The sequence below is a fragment of the Montipora capricornis genome, chromosome 10 (assembly GCF_036669925.1).
Source record: "Montipora capricornis isolate CH-2021 chromosome 10, ASM3666992v2, whole genome shotgun sequence".
NCBI lineage: Eukaryota > Metazoa > Cnidaria > Anthozoa > Scleractinia > Acroporidae > Montipora > Montipora capricornis.
In genome coordinates this window covers 38,920,085-38,937,584 of record NC_090892.1, presented here as the reverse complement: position 1 = coordinate 38,937,584, position 17,500 = coordinate 38,920,085, and the positions used below count along the sequence as shown (strand labels likewise).

The window sequence follows — 17,500 nt, the reverse complement described above, 5'->3', positions numbered from 1 at the left end:
GTATACCATTATTTTACACGCTAACAAAGATTCACAAACCAGTTTTAACTGGTAGACCTATAATTTCGGGCTGCGATGGCCCAACAGAACGTATATCATCATTTTTAGACCACATCCTACAGCCTATCGCTAAAGTACAATTATCCTACCTCAAAGATACCACACAGTTTATCAACTTTATAGAAAAGAGGAAAGTTCCAAACAACGCGATCCTAGTTTCAATGAATGTTACCAGCCTGTTCACCAATATTCCTCAAGAAGAAGTAATAAACACTGTATGCAAAGCATATGAAGCCTTCTATAAAAACGACACACCCATTCCTTCAAATTCACTCAGAGGCTTGCTTAGACTTATACTACACGAGAATTCCTTCCAGTTCAATGGAAGAAACTAACTCCAGACTCATGGTACCGCAATGGGAACAAAAGTGGCAGTTGCTTTTGCCAACATCTTTATGTCCGCGGTAGAAACAGAAATTATCAATAAAAGCAAGATAAAACCCCTCGAGTGGAAAAGATACATCGATGACGTGTTCTCCGTGTGGGACACAAACAGAAAGGAAATAGACCAATTCATTTTAGAAGCAAACAGGCACCATCCTACCATAAAATTCACGGCTGAAATATCAGAAGAAAAAACAAACTTCCTAGACACTACTATCTTTAAAGGCGAGAGATTCCACAAAGATTCAATCCTTGACATCCGTACACACTTTAAACCGACTGAGACATTTCAATACATGCATTTTTCCTCCTGTTACGCTCCAGGCGTGAAAAAAGGATTTATCAAAGGCGAAGCCCTTTGGCTCCTTAGAACCAACTCTTCAAAGGCAACATTTGAAGAAAACATTAAAAATTTCAGATCACATTTGCGTGTCTGATGCTTTCCAGATAATCTGGTAAACAAAGTCCTCGCAAATGTCAAATTTACAGATAGAAAGTCGGCACTTCAACAAAAACCGCAAAAAGTGAAAAACGGATTAATGCCTTTTGTCACACAGTACAATCCATCAGTGCCTAACCTCAAAAATATTTTAATGAACAAGTGGCATTTAATCGAAAACCAACCAATACTGAGAGAAATATACAGAGAACCACCTCTCATCTCCTACAGGAGAGGAAAATTTTAAACAGCCAATTTTCAAGTGTGTTTACTAAGGAGGACCTTGAAAACATTCCAGAAATGGGCTCTGATCCTACTCCTGGTTTGGGGTCTTTAATTATTTCAGAGCAAGGAGTCTTAAAACAGCTGTCTTCGTTAAATTCAAAGAAGGCCAGTGGTCCAGACCAGATTCCACCCTGGTTTCTATAAACGTTTGCTACAGACATTGCTCCAATACTGACTGACATCTTCAGTAAAGTCTCGATAGACATTGGTACTGTACCCCGCACGTGGAAGGACGAAAATACGTGTTCACTTTTTAAAAAGGGAAAGAAATCTGACCCTGCTAACTATAGACCTATTTCTCTTACTTGTGTTGTATCGAAGATCCTCGAAGATATCGTCCACAGCTTTATTATGAAACATCTAAACCACCATAACATCTTAACAGACTGTCAGCATGGTTTTAGGGCAAAGAGATCCACAGAGATGCAGCTAATTCTTGCCTTGCACGACATGGCAAAGACTATCCAGAGCTCATCTATCCATGCGGCCGTTTTGGACTTCGCCAAATGAAAGCTTTCGATAAGGTCCCTCATAGGCGACTCCTAAGGAAGCTGCAGTACTATGGAATCCAAGGCTCGCTCCTAAACTGGTTAGAGTCGTTTCTTACACAACGTGTTCAATCAGTTGTTTGTGAAGGCCAGACATCAAGTCAATGCCCGGTGACTTCTGGTGTACCCCAGGGTACAGTCCTCGGTCCTTTGCTCTTTTTATTATATATAAACGACTTACCAGATAACGTGCAATCATCAGTTAGGCTCTTTGCGGACGATGCTTTACTTTGAGGCATTGTCGCTAGCGATGCGCGGACTGTGACCTTCTTCAAGCTGACCTACGCAGGTTAGAATCCTGGCAGTATCACTGGCAAATGGAGTTCAATCCTTCCAAATGTAAAATTGTTACCATCTCACATAAGAAAAATCCACCCCAGAGAAAATATGTCTTCTGTGGTGTAGAGCTGGAACAGGTTGATACCTTCCCATACCTTGGGGTCACCATCAGTAACAAGCTCAAGTGGTCAGCCCATGTTTCTATAACAGCAGCTAAAGCAAGCAAATCACTGGGTACAATGCAACGCAACCTTTGGAATTGCCCAAAGAAAGTAAAAGAAATTGCATATATATCCCTAGTACGACCGAAGCTGGAATATGCAAGTGCGGCTTGGGACCCCTTTTTAAAGAAAGATATCAGTGCTCTGGAAATGGTTCAACGTAAAGCAGCACGGTTTTGCTCACAGAATTATGATAGATATGCTAATGTTATGGACATGATTAAAGACTTAGGGTGGGCCACGCTGGAAACGAGAGGAAGGCAGGCTAGATTAACGCTTATGTATAAACTAACTCATGGTCTTATTGATATCGATACCCGAAAATATTTGATTCAACATCCTGAGAGTCGCACGAGCGGAACCCATCAATTTAAATTTCGCGTGCCATATGCAAATAAAGACGTTTTTAAATTTTCTTTTTTCCAAAAACTATAACGGAATGGAACTGCCTCCCTGAGGCTATTGCTTCATCATCCTCCATAGAAACCTTTAAATATAGGTTAACAGCTTTTCTTAAGTTTTTGATTGATTGACATGTCCTTCATCGGCCAATCAAATTTACTTCCATTACACCAATACACGCGTGGACGGCAGATTCACGAAAGTTTGTTTTGACCAGAGTTAATTACCGTGGGAGGAATATTATAAACGAATTCGGAAAGTTACCGTTGGCTTTAATTTGAAAAAAACACATTTAAAGCATGGGGAATGTTTTCGACGACTATATTGCGGCAAAGGCCGGTGTAATTCTCCCTCCGAACTTCACTGAATATGCAATCTTTTAAGCTTGACATCTTAATTTGTAATTGAGATAACCTAGCATTTTGTCGTTGGACGGTTAAGGGTTTGGCAATAGATTTTTACAGAAAAAAAAGAGAAATACATCATTCCTTTAACGTGTTTGCCCATGAAGGTTTCTTTGGTGATTTTTTGGGGTAATATCTTCAGTTGGAGTGGAGTTCTAGAATTTTGCGCGGTAAATTCATGATAAGTTTGGCTGTTAATTTTTTGATGGAGTACGAACAGTAAGATGGACTCGCAAAGTTTCTTTTATTGTTGTACAATTGGTCTCTCTGGAAACATGCCATTTTAGTTTCTGGAGTGCGAGTTTAAAGTTAAATCAACCGGAAATGTTATGAAGTGTGCAAACAAACCGTGTCATGTACAGTAAATAATAAAGCGCGCCGTTTGATCATGATACACAGATATTCAAAACATGCATTCGTGTAACTTGCGATTTTATCAGCATCTCCTCCTGTTGATATATATGTCCCTTGTCTCATCCAGGAAACCAATATGCATCGGCTTTCATTGCCATTTGAAAGAACCAGCTATTTAGCTTTCAAAACATCAGGGAAGTTTGTGCCAAAGTACTTTCAACCCCATGGCCACAGAGCTTGACAACGGAATCGCTACTTTCACCCGTTCCAGAGATTCAAACCCGATTCTGGACAAGTTATGAGATGTTTCAGATGGCATATCTTCATTTATACAAATAAAATGAAGTTACACCGTCCACGGCATTGTAAGAACAAAAGGGAGCAAATTTTTTCGTACACTTATGGCGGATTAGTCTCGAGGACTTCGCGAGAGCTCCTCGCAATCACGATGGCATTTTTACTTCCGGCGTTCCAACAGCCAATCAGATCACGAGTTTGGTCGGCCAAAATTTGGCCGACCATCCGGAATTCTTGAGAGACTTTGGTCAGGCCCAATTTTAGCGAGCGACGACATAAGAGAACATATGGGCGAAGCTAAAAATGGGCCTGATCGCAGGTTAGCTTTTTATCGGGATTCTCACACTGAGCTTGGAGCGCCAGGGCTCCTTGTTTTTTCCTCAGCACTCTCAATATTGTTTTCTTGCCCATATTGTTTTCTTGCTTCCACATAGGCGCCAAAATATGCACGCTTTTCCATCGTGTTTGGGGTGGTCCGTAGATGGGGTCCGTAGGGGTAGTCAGTCCGTGGAGTCCGTTGTCCGTGGACCGTTCCACAAGACAGTCCGTGGACTCGGTCTGGACCCCGGGGGAGGTAGTGCCATATATGCACTATATAGGTATGTGCCGCTGTGAAGGGTATGGTTTTCAAGCAGTTTATTCTAGGATATAGCATATAAATCATAGCCTTTCGGTCAAGAATAGGGTATCATTTTTCACGAAACTGACCAGTCGGTTGAAGATTTTATCAAGACTAAGGAAATCAGAAATTCCCACTCAATAATATATAAAAAAAGTCAAATCGGCAAGTTTAAGTTTACCTAACTCAGCCTCAACAATGTCAATAAATGGCTATCATGAAACATCTCTGGGTATTATTAACTGTCAAGAATCGGAATTTAGACGGAAATCGGTGGGAATTTACTCTGGTATAGGGTAGCAAAATTCAGCTGAACTAGCTCTGGTATAGGCTCCCAGAAATTCCTATTGTCCCCAGTATACATTGACCCAAAGCTATTGACTGCACGTGCAAGTATTGTCATGTCAGTGTAAAATCAGTATTTTAATTGTCTTCTGATTGCCAACAGCGAACCACAGCATGTTTAGTGCCCACATTCTTCAACTTGTTATTGTAAATATATTTTGTGGTAAAGTTGACATAATCAAGCCAATGTACATTGTTGAACATGCTATTCCATAGGATTAGCAATCTGCTTCTTGCACTTTTCAAGCTATGAAAAGAACTTTTCCATGTCTTCTCCTACCAGTGAAGACAATGTGATGTCTTGGAATGCTGCTCATGAAATCTGTTGAGCCTAATTAAAAAAGGGCACAATTTGTGCAAGTCCTAAACATAAGTATCTCATCATCTTTAGCAGTTCTTGTCGAATGAGCCCAGGGTTAGGGGTGGATCTTTGCTGTTTTATCAAACTGGCTTTTAATCTCCTCTGTTTTGGAGGCAGTGACAATGGCACGGTTTGTTTTATTTGCCTCCATTCCTTAAACTACATTTTTGTTTCGTTTCATTTACTCAGAAACGAATTGTATCTATTTAGACTTCAGGGTGAACTATTTACACAATGAAGTAGAGTGGCCATTCAAAACAGAGTTTGTAATTGAACATCTAAACATCTATGAGACGTAAAAACAAACATGTGAACATGTGAACCTGAAGTATAGCAAATCATAATGCTGACAAGCATGAAAGTGAACGAAATGGGTCATAAATATGAAGTTTTCACTATCTGAATGATTTTCGGTTACATTAAAGGGATATATTGTTGAAAAATCCAAAGCTATCGCTCTTCGTGGTAATAAGTAATGTAAACAATCTTCCCACTGGTAAGTTGTAGTTACTGTAGTAAATTGGGTTTTCCAGGAACCAGTTATTTTAAAGCTAGTACTGGTAACTTCCTAGGTTCACATGTACCACAAGTAATGGAAGATTCACGGAAAATGGAATTTGAACTTTTATGCTGTGGCATTTGAAGGAAAATTAGGTATTTGTAGACAAGGATCATTATGTTCTTCTCTTTAATGGTTAATATTCCTTGACAGGCTTCTAACCGTTCAGAGAGTTTGCGTCCACATTTTTGTCCTTCTTTGTTGAGAGTTTCAATAGACGAAGCGAAATATATATGACCGACCAAGTGACCCACAATTTACAGTATTTTATCTTTTCTCCTGCCCTTACCATTCCAGAAACAAAACACTATTTCTTTTTGTGAAATAGTTTCTTGTTGCTGGTGAAGTTGCAAATTTCCTGTGCTTTGTCACCTTCAATTTTATTTCCCAATCCCCCTGTCCAGTCCGCAATCTTCCCCCAAATCACTCGATGTACCACATCTTCAGACAGTAATTAAAATGCCACAACTTGAGCAATGCTAGAGAATATTTTCAAAGCATGTTTTGAAAACGAATAATTCAACTTAAATTATTGGACTAAAACTCAGACACAAGAGTGTGATGCTAAAAAAGTAATGTGTACAAAATTAAAGAATACTGTTTAATATACATATTTATATTTTTAAATCAGAAGAGGCAAAAATTGATGTCATTAGCGAATTGACAGGTCAATAAGACTATAATGATAAGCCTTACAATTATTTTCAAGAATAATAATTATTGATAAGACTTCACAATCTTAAATAACTCTCTTGGAAAATTACAAGATGACATGCACTTTGTTTGGGGTGAGGAGATTAATATTTTTTATTAATGAAAGTAAAAGGCAATGATGAAAACCGACCGAGCTAGATCTCTCTGTGCACCATGCACTAGCTGAAGAGTGTGGAAGAGATAGGAAAGAATATGGATTACTGCAGCTGCAGGTCTATTGAAATAAAACACAGGTCAATTTCCACAGGTGAGTGTACATGTCACCGTGCTGCAGACAAATAAACAACACCAAAAGTGTCTGTTAGCGCTAATCACTCAACAAAAATATTGTTTCAGGTCTCGGGGAAACTTTTGGCTTAGTTGTTGATTATTGGGGCAGCGACCTCTAGTCTTGACCTGTATTTAACAGACCCGCCTTCATTGCAGCTGTCACACGAGTCAACAGAACCACATACAACTGCTAAATCAACCACATCAATAATCTATGAACCCTGTTGCACAATTTTATAATTTGTAACACAATCTGCCACGGTGAAAACATTGAACAACAGTAACAATCCCCCCGCCACGGACTTACAATTATGAGACGCTAAAATGACCCAAAACGTAAAGGTACGTACGAAATAAAATCACTTAATTGCCGTTACGTCTTTCAAACACCATTATATCCTTCTATGTTATAGAGCGATCGCTATGCCAGAGGTCGTAAAAGCCAACGTAGTTTTAATTGGAATCGAGGCCTGATGTAGATCATCGTACAACGTGAAAAAACGGTGAATTATTTTTGTCTGTTATGCTTGTTAATTTGCAGCTGCTTCTTACGGAACAGCTACAATATTTTGAAAATGATTTAAACACAGAATTATTCTGTTCTTCTTCTGGCTCTCCTCACTAGCCGCCATCTTTCTTTCGATATTAAACCAATCAGAGTTCATGTGAGAAAAGCACCAATTAGCGATCTTTTTAGTTCACTGTGTGCCAGGGTCTTCTCAACACCCGCCGCCATATTGAAAGCCGAGAAGACCCTGGGAACGAGGTTGTGGCAGGTTCCAATCCGTTCTCGCCACTGATTGGTCAGATGGGAACACAATAAAAAGGATAACCGGAAGAAATCGGAAGAGAATGGCCGAAGGGATCACAGGGTCCAGAGGAGATATGTTTGTCGTTAGAACATCAAAACCCGTCGAAAACATCTGAAATAATGGGTTATTTTGATCGCGTTGACGATCGCGTTACAGTTTCGTTACACATTCTGTATACCGCAAACCAAGAGGCTGAGGGCTCGCAAGATCGGCTTACATTATACTGTGGTCAACACAGCGGTCAAACGTCTACGCATGCCCAAATGGATAATTTTTTTGCCAGCCGCGCGCCAATTTCCCGCGCAAAATTTTAAAGGAAAACATTGGAAACAACCGGTGTAACGCAAAATTTACGAAACAAAATTGAAACGTTCATAGAAATCTGTAGAAGGAAAACTCAAGACTTTCCAGACACAAAGTTTATTAAATTACCGGTATTCTGTTGATTTACCATTTGGTTTTGAGCTTTACCAAAAAAGTTATACGTCTTCAAAAACGGCGTCATGCTGCGAGCTGACAGCGTAGTATATTTTTATTTGTTATTATTAATCATGCGATGCGTGACACCGGAAGCTGACGGGAAGCGGTGTGTAAACGAAGGACGTCACGACCGCCATGTTGGTGCCCTAAACAAAGAAAAGGCGGCCATGTTGGTGCCCCGACCAAATCCTCCGGGAATTTAACTCTATTATTATGCAAACGCTTCCTTTTGTTTTCGTTGAAAAACATGGCTGTTGATCACGTGAGTGAAAACCAGCAATTAAAAGAAAATTGCAGTTATTCGGCTTAGCTCAGACGAGCTGACAAAACATTGGCAAGGGCTCGAGGGATTCCGTCGGGATCGTGGATTTGTTTGCGGCTTAGAAATGAAATCCATCGAAACAACAAACCATGTTCGTGTCCTTCATACCTATCCCTGAACGGTTTTACCAGGTATTCGAAAAGGATGGAAAAAACTTACCAGATTACAGACCTGGAATAAACTGGTATTGTAAATACAAACTTGAGGCCGACAAAAGCTTTAGAGATCACGTTAAATACATTCCACGGAAAAGAAAGGACTCCAACAAACAGAAGGTAGAATACTTTTTAACTCTGACATTTCACGGATTATTTCTGTTAGCCCGTTGTACAAGTTAAAACATAAACAAATATATAAATAACGAGGAAAATGTCACTTATTGGATGCAGAGGGCCCACGAGAAGAGGAACAGTGTCATGAAAATACGGATCAATAGAGGCAAGTCTAGTTGTGTATATATGTATTTCTAACTGTGATATCCAATCGATCTTATTTGTTTACATTCCATTCACATGTTTAATCAAAAGTAAATCATAAGAACGATTAAATCGCTTTAATTTTTCAATGCTCTTGCAAACTCTTTCCTTTACATATTTCATTTTTTCCAAATCAATTAAGCCTGTTAGTGGCCAGATTAAATCAAACCAAGGCATGTTAGATATGTAGAAAGGAAAAGAGAAGGAAAACAGGTATTTTGCCCTCCTGTTTATTTACTAACAACTACTTCTAGCAAAAGTCAGAGTGTAAAACTGGAACTGTTTTTTATAATTTATTATCATTATTTTAGAGCCTTCAATTGGAGAATTAATTGAAAGATTTCAGATGGCACTTGCTAGTCATTATAAAAATAGTAGTTTGCCCTTGTAGGAAGTGACTGCCATGAGGAAGTTTACAGAGCTTGAAGTACCTGGATTGTTTAATGCTGTCTTTAAAACAATACTTCGGGGGAAGACTTCAGACTGTCAGAAGACAGAAGATACCTCCAAGAACAAAGAACAGTTGCCCCTCTTCACATAATAGCATATTTCAGGTGTGCACGAACATGAATTAATTTAAACCAATAAAAAAGTACATCTGAAAAATCTGAAATAAATTTTCATGTTTGCATATATCACAGATTACATGTCCTTTGCAAAAAGACTTTGGTCTCTACATGCATCAGCATGGCCTTTCAAGAGCTGGCCTGAACAATGGCCCCATCTTTGGTTTCTCAGTTGCACCATAAACTATTGACAGGCACAAAAGGAAGTTACAGGAGCAGCATTCGGACTCACATGTTAGGGAGAGTGTATTCAATTACATTATAAAATAATATTAAGTGATGAATACAGAGCTAAAATAAGATTACTGTTTTCAAGATAGACAATTTAGAATTTATTGCTCAAGGGAATTTGACTGTAATCTATGGAATATTAAAATACATTACTTTTGTTTGCTTGTCAGTTTAAACTTCATTAGTTCAACATACACATTGTGTAATTTTCAGTTTGTCAATGGATTATTCATTTTCTTTTTTCTTTTATTAGGAAGGTACATCTATGGTGTTACTCCTGGATGATTTCCATAACATCCAGACAGTTCGTATACCAGATAATCTAAAGTTGTCAAAAGCGACGCATATGCAAAGGAAGGGACACTTTAATGTAAAGGTGGTATCGCAAAAAGTCACCTGTAAGAAATTTTCACCAAAGGTCTTAAAAACCATCACAAGTCATTTTTTAGTCCTCTTGCTGCAATAATTCCTTTGTTTGCTATACAATCTGCTGCCTTGTGCTGTATTGGTCATTTTTGGGAATGAGAAGGTTACACAAATTTAACAACTGTGGAGCATAATACAGAGAACAGTGCAGATGTACATTGTACATTTCAGTATCTTGAAATCCAGAAATCTGGTAATAAATTAGCATGTTCACTGTAATGTGCTACATTGCATCCTATTTTATCCCTGAAAGCAGTTCCACATGACCATCTGGTTTGTTGCTCAAGATGGAAAACTGTTTGTCCTGACAGTCACTTCCATTTCCCTCATGGTTCCATAGTTGCTAGGTCTGACATATCAGGGAAGCTAAGCAGTTCTGGCAAAAAGTAAACAAGAAATGTCATTACAACACAACATATGTAATATTTCTGTGACTAAAGACCAGTTATTTTGCATGTACAGTGTAGTGTACGGAACGAATTTCAAAAGAAGATAAATTAACATTACTTAAAACTTCTTACAAAAGGAAGGCCGGCGAAGTTCTTGTGTTGAACAGATAAGAGAACATCTCTGGAAATAACAAGTACTTCAAAACAAAAGACAATACAACTACAGAGAAGCATTACACTTAAACAAAATAAAACGCGATAGTTCGAAAGAACTTTTCATTACTTAAAATGAAAAAAATAGGAGAGCATTCAATATTTCTGTTGCAAAATATATTAATTTATAAAACATGCTTGTGCACTTAACTCAAGAATTGTACGTAAGATTGAAGGATGATATGAATGATGTAATATTTACACAGATCACGACAATAACACGGCATTTCACCTTTCTTTACGTGTAACTTACAATGATTTCCAATGCTGTGCCTTCTCGTGCATGAGTGTCTAAGTATGATTTATAAAGACCTTGCTAAATCGAATACATCGTACGATCAGCTGTCATTGCTTTAGTTTGATGTACTGTTTGACATCACTTCTACATGTGGCTACTGTATGTAAAAGAATATGTACAGACTCACCCGCTTGTGTGGTCGTTTTTAACTCCTGTGAGGCGACTTGAGTGTCACAACTTCAGCCCACAAGCTCGCACCGCCATTTTGGCAGCCTTTTCGCCACTCCAACGCTCGCACATGCGCAGACGTTTGACCGCTGTGTTTACTGTGGTCGTAGAGTGGTCGTATAGACAGAGCTGAAAAACGACTGCGCAAGTCACTGATCCGCGGCACGAAACGCAGGCTCAAGGGCGCGCTCATTCAAAAAGACTATCTGTTCGCGACAGGTCTCAAAAACCACTGAGCATGCTCACTTATTTCCCGCCATCAATGTTTCAAAATGGCGGACGACAAATGAGATTTCCCCACGTACTTTAACCTCTCTCCAGGCCGCTCGTACATTTGTTCAAATTTTAATAATCGGTTGAGTTGCGCCTTCGACATTTCTAGTTTACCTCTGTACGAAGTTTAGAGAGATCGGCGGTTGTTATCCAAAAGATATTGTCCCTTATCTGGTTCCTTCTCGTGTAAATGTTCGCTGCTAGTGGAAGATGAACCGGACTCTGTTTTTCTCGTTTGTTAAAGCTGCCCATGGTTTGTTAAGCTTGAGATGTGGACTACGTTTACGTTGCTTTTTTCACAAGAAAATATCAAAAATGACTTTTTTTTCGTTCCAATGGTCTTGAGAAAACACTTCCTAAAGGTGTTGTTGTGGATTTAAACCGAAAGGAGCTACTGCATGAAGTTCATATAATGGCGAGAGTGACGAGACTAAGTCGGATCGTGTGCAAAAGATGACTTCGCAAACTAATTTGTGAGTAATAATTTACAATTTTGTTTTTCCGCTTAGCGTTCGTCTAGCGTTATAGCTCCATCATGATTGTAATTTCACGTTAAGAAATGCTTTAATATCGTCCATTTATCTTTGTACGCTGCTCTCTTTTGATGTGAAAATAAACTGGATTCGTCTTAAGTTCGATTTTAAGGTCATTTAAATTCCCTTTTCTGGTGAATGTCTAAGTTATTGTACTTTTTAGCAGTCACAACTCAACGATCCTTGCGTTCAAGTAGTTACCAAGTTATGGATTTGCAATTAATTTGAGTTTAAAATCAAAATCAAAATCCATGCTAGTTAAAATAATGTTTGGAAGAACAGAAGTGTAGGTACAGATGTATATAGATCTCTATAGATTCAGGTTCGTGACTGTTTTCAAATCTTTTTTTTTTAGACTGTTGTTTTCTGGAAGCATTAATGATGTAATTTTGGTTTTAGGGGACTGTCATGTGTTGTTGGATCAAGGAATCTGTTTTGAGTCAAGTATGGTTGACAGTGGATAGTTTTTCCTGAAAAGGCTGAAAGGAAGCTTTATTGCCTTGGACTTTTTTTGGTTACACCCCACATGTTTGTTCTTTTCTTAGATGGCAAAATTTATTAATTTATTATGTGATTTGGAGCTGCAGCTAGAAACAGTGTCCCATGCATAAGGTATAATTGGGTTTGATGGCAGTAAAATAATTTTGGTAATTAATATGTTTAGAGTTTTTATCATAACTTCTCATCTTGGTCCTGATGGACTTCAAACATGCTCTACCATTTTGCACAAGGAACTTGTCAATCAACCGTTACCTTTTGGTGTGTTTGCAATAAGATCTTTGGATAGCAGTTGATTTATTTTTCTTATCCCTTATGTGTAGATATCCTATTTCTGTCACATAGTTAGTTTTAAGCTTTTATTTCCTGTAGTGTATCTTTATTATAGTTAGCACATGACCCCGCAAGCATGTATTATTGCTTTAATTAATGTTGATTGTGTTTGAATAAAGGATATTGTTGTCTTGTCTTGTAGATAAGGCAAAACAGCCTCAGTTGTATTTGCATTATTATTTCTGAGTGTTACTTTTAAAGGGCAAACCATTAAAAAGTGCACATAGTTTGCAGGAGTCCAGGAAAATTATTCCAAATATTCATTGATTTGAAGTTCCTGAAGCAGGTAAATCTTGAAGAGTTTACGTAACGATATTTGGAATATACAACATTTCTATTTGGGAATGTTTAAGTCCACAGAATTTATTTTCTTTATGTTGAGAAGTACTGTAAGAGCTGTCAGGTAACTCAGATGGAAATTTGACAGACCTTAGCTGTAATTCAAATTATTAGTACAGTTTTGGTCGTTAGTGGAACATAATATTTTATTGGGACATTTTTTAGTGAGTGATTAACCCATTGAGTCCTGGGGATTCCCCATTGACAAGTAAAATCGTCTGGTGTTAGACAGAGTAAAATGCTAAGTATGGCCGGTTTAGGGGTGAAAGGGTTAAAGTGCTATTGTTAGTTTGACTTTCTTTTTCTTCATTTGAACCAAAACAAGTGATTAATCATCACCTCCACCATGCTTTGCTTTGCGTTGCTTTGGCTTTTAGAACAAAGTATCAAAGTTGAAGCTGGTGGCTCGAGGAGTAAACTATAAAGACTATAATGGTATTTGAGTATTATTGTAGAACAAATTTGCCTATATCATTAAAGTCATTAAATCAATGGGAATCCAAACATGAGGATGCAGTTTGCTCAGGAGGGGTTTTCCCTATAAAAATGGCAGGTCACTTATTGGATTTTTTTTTAAAAAACAACCCTTAAAGGTAACAGAACCTTGTTTTGTGGACGTAGGCTAAAGAAATCTGACCCCTTAGAGGGACCAGTTCTAAAGTGACAAATGACTGGCAAATAACTTTTACTTATGAATTATTCATAAGTAAAAGTTATTTGCTCGTGTACCAAATTGTCTTACAGTTCCAGTCATTTTTCAGATTGATAGCCTTAAATGTACTGCAGCAACTCTGCCAGCTGTTTGGTCTCAGCATCATAAGCACTACAAATCCACATTTTTTTCTCCAAAACGGAACAAAAAGAACCCCTGTCATTTTCGTAAGGGAGCCCCCCTTGGGGAGTTTGTTTACTTTACCACCATTGTTTAATACTATCCAGGGACTAAATCAAGAATGGAAATAGATTACAGTTTGAAAAAATATGTCACTTTTTTTTGCTTCTTACACTTACTGCATTCAACTTTAAATTATTCATCCTTGGAAATGGTAGGAATGATTAGTATTCTTTAAAGCAATTGCTAAAAATTCATTGCACCTAATGTTGAAATATATTTTCCATATGGAAAGGTAACAGGAGTTATTTCTGTGAAAGTCTTCTCCAGAAAACTCCAACTTGGGATTACGCCCCTTTCAAATGTAGCTTTGTATGCTTTTGCTCGATGACTTTGAACAATTATTACAGAAATATGAAGTTATGGAGTTTTTTAAAAGTTAAATCTAATGGAAGGGGATTTAAATTATTGAAACCACTGTGTTGCAACCAGAGTCCACAAAGAGAGGTAAAATAATTTATTGCACTGGAAGTAATTAGTAGGCCAGCATGAAATTTGTTTTGGATAATAGCACTGAATCACTTTCAACAAGTTTTCTAGACTTTGAAGATACCTAATTTTATATCCTCCTGCTGTTTTATTGCTGGAAGATAAAACCAATTCTTGATTAATTATTTTTGTTGTCACATTAACCCACTACAATGTGTTGAAAGCGTATTATTACCTGCAGTAATATTTTGTTACAGTAAAATCCCCCCTGCTAGTGAGCTGGATTTCTGAATCAAATTTTCAACTTGGAATACCGGTATTGTTTTGGCTATTCAGAGTTAACCTAATCTATGTTTATTTCTATAATTTGGAGGGAAGCAAACGATTGGCATTTTGCTTGAAATGACTATAGCAAAACATAATTGCAACTAAAAGGTTTCCTTCTAGTGTACCCAATAGACCTAATCGGCTAACTCAATGATGTACCCAATTCAAATCTCCCGAGATTAGGATTCTTTGTGTATTGTATTTGCATTATAATGTACCATTCATATTTAAATGATATTGAAATACCTGAAACAAAACGTTTTTTTCCCAAAGGGTTTGAATTGGGTACAGCATTGAGTTAGCCGATTAGGTCTATATGAGGTGCTTATATGGCATGTTATGTATGACATTGGTGCTAAATTCACTTTAAAATTTATCTTTGAACGACTGACATACATTTCTAACTTTTCAGGGACATCATGCATTTCTTTTTTTTCCTTCGTCTTAATAAATTTGCTTTCATGGACCACTTGAATGGCCATTTTAACAACTTAATTTTGAAGAAAAATGCAAAAATCTTATCATTTTATGATATATTCGGGCCCCCGCGGAAACAGTGTGAAAATATTTAGTCGAAAGAGAAACCATTTGGAAATTTAGTGATATATTTTTTGCTCCACTTTTTTAAAGATAAACGCATGAATTGAAATCAAGATGGTACTCCATTAGCCGGTAAGCTCCACAAACAAATTTCCACTCAAACACTGTCACAGCAACCTGGACTCGCGTTGACCTTGAAATTGTTAAAGAGATTTCCCTCGTAGCACTGTTGGCTAAAAAGTACGGTGGCCCACAACTAAAAAGAGAATTTCGCTTGCATAAAAACGCACTATGCAGTCAAAACATTCGTCCGTTTTACTGGCCTGAAAAAGGTCTTTTTTTTATCGACGGAGATCGGATAAACACCCGATGGCAGCCATGTTTTTCGCCAGTGAGCAATAAGTCAGTGGTTACCGTCTTGCGCACGCGTCCTTGAAAGGCAATCTTAGCCAATCAGCGGTTTTTGAGACCTGTCTCTGTTCGCCGGAAAATGACAGCCGTTGATTAAATCAAAAAAATAAGGTCGCTGTTTGAAAGATAAGGATTTTGTCACAATTTTTGACGAGTTTTGATGTTTTTCCAAAAATTGAAGGGGTGTACAAATTGTGTAAAAATTGTTTTCGCGCGGTATATGCACCTTTCGTGTGACTATACGGTGAATGGAGGTAACGAGCGCTGCAATGCTTACTTTTTTGACAGTGTTGGCTTTTGTCGCAAGTTTCTCGAACGGTTTTTGCAAGTTGTTGGTTTTCTGGGAGGACCAGAAATTCCCTTAAACCCTGTTTTGGCGATGTTCGGCCGGTGGAATTGGTGAGAGCTTCGAACTTATCGGTGGAGACTAGTTCGTCGAGTGGTTGCGATACAGGACAATGCCTCTTTGTCTGTGTTGGTAAAGACATTAAAAAACCTAAATGACGTTCCAGATACCCTCTATAATATTCTGAACAACAAAGGAAGACAACTTATAGACCGGGTGGTGAATGGTGACACGCTTACAAAAGATATTTTGGCAAGCAAGCTGAAAGTGATATTAAAATGGAGTATGCAAAGATGCAAGAAGGCAAAATTGAGCTCCACGTTTCCCCAAATTTTGATACGAATTTATAATTATCATGAAAACAAAATACATCTTTCGCTCTTTACATAGCATTTTTTGTTAAATTTATAGAAGAGCTATGAAAGCCGGCCCCAACAGAAACTGAGATAAATAGGTGAAAAGATTATACACTGGATGATATACAGAGAGCAGGCAAAAAAGTGCTTCACCCTGCAGGAAAGCCCACTAACAGCTCAGAGAAAATTAATTTGCCCCTTGATTTGCTTGCCTTTTAAAATAGAAATTCATCAGATCTTAACCTGATCAAGAGACACCACTAAATGTTTTTTTTTTTTTCAGAAAGTAAATCCTTTTTTTTCCATATTTAACAATTGACAAGAAACTACAAAAAGTTTACAAGGATCAGTTCAGACAACACAGTGCATATTGCAAAACAGATCTAACCTTTCAAGAGACATTTCACACATGCATGCTACAGTGTACTTGATGGGTTTGAACAAAATCTTTAGAGCATAGACAACTAGGAAACATCCCTGAAAGTGGCATAACACAAAATTAATAGTTACAGCTGTATAGCAAGAAGTTCACTCTAGCATTATCTGCCGACTGGCGTAGGTGGTATTATCCTAAAAAGATGATTGTATATTAAGTAGATGGAATCCAGTAATCAGTATAATACACATATGCAAGGGCTATTCCATGTGGGTCCCAATGCTCAAGAAGATGTTTGTTTTTAATTTTAATTTTTTCTCTGACAACTTGTCATTGAATGTGTTTGAAGGTGTTCTGGGTTTCGACATCACTACATGTATCTGAAGCATTACTGGGTTGGCAACTCATCAGATCAAAAGCATTCGCAAAGTTTGCGTGCAGGTGCAAACAACATGCATTTGTGATGTTTTTGCTTGAATATGTTGTCCCCATTTTTTTTTATAAGTACAACATTTAAAAAAGTGGCATCTTAAAGCTCTGTGCTGGTCCAAAAAGTTCATAACTGAAAAAAGGTTAAGGACTGGTATTCAGTTCTAAGAAGAGACTGAAAAGTTTGTCATTGTGAGGAGTACTAAAGAAACTGCTTAAAACTCAACAGCATTGTCTGGATTTCTCAGTGACTTTATCCAGTCTTTTGTTCCACACTACCAACATGGACAAAGTGAACTCAATAAGATTATTGTGGTTTATTGCTGAGAAAAAAAGGCTGAATTTCTTCTCGCTCCTTTTAGAGCTAATATTTCACAAAACTGCCACAAATAATACGAGGTGGATCCATCTCCCTAAGGACAAAAAACGAAAATGAATGTTATTGATCATGAGATGCATATTACAATGCTATAATCTACAATATCATAATGATATT

General features: G+C 37.8%; 1 protein-coding gene and 1 long non-coding RNA gene across 2 annotated transcripts in view; both read right to left on the bottom strand.

Annotated features, from left to right (window-relative positions):
- The window catches only part of LOC138021839 (uncharacterized), a 380,926-nt gene that overhangs the window by 198,606 nt on the left and 164,820 nt on the right, over window positions 1-17,500 (bottom strand). The gene's annotated exons all lie outside the window — the stretch shown is intronic.
- On the bottom strand, window positions 9,657-11,007 carry LOC138021845 (uncharacterized). The gene is made up of 2 exons (XR_011126462.1): window positions 10,882-11,007; window positions 9,657-10,230 (listed from the first exon to the last, which is right to left on the bottom strand). It is a non-coding gene; the product is annotated as an uncharacterized lncRNA (long non-coding RNA).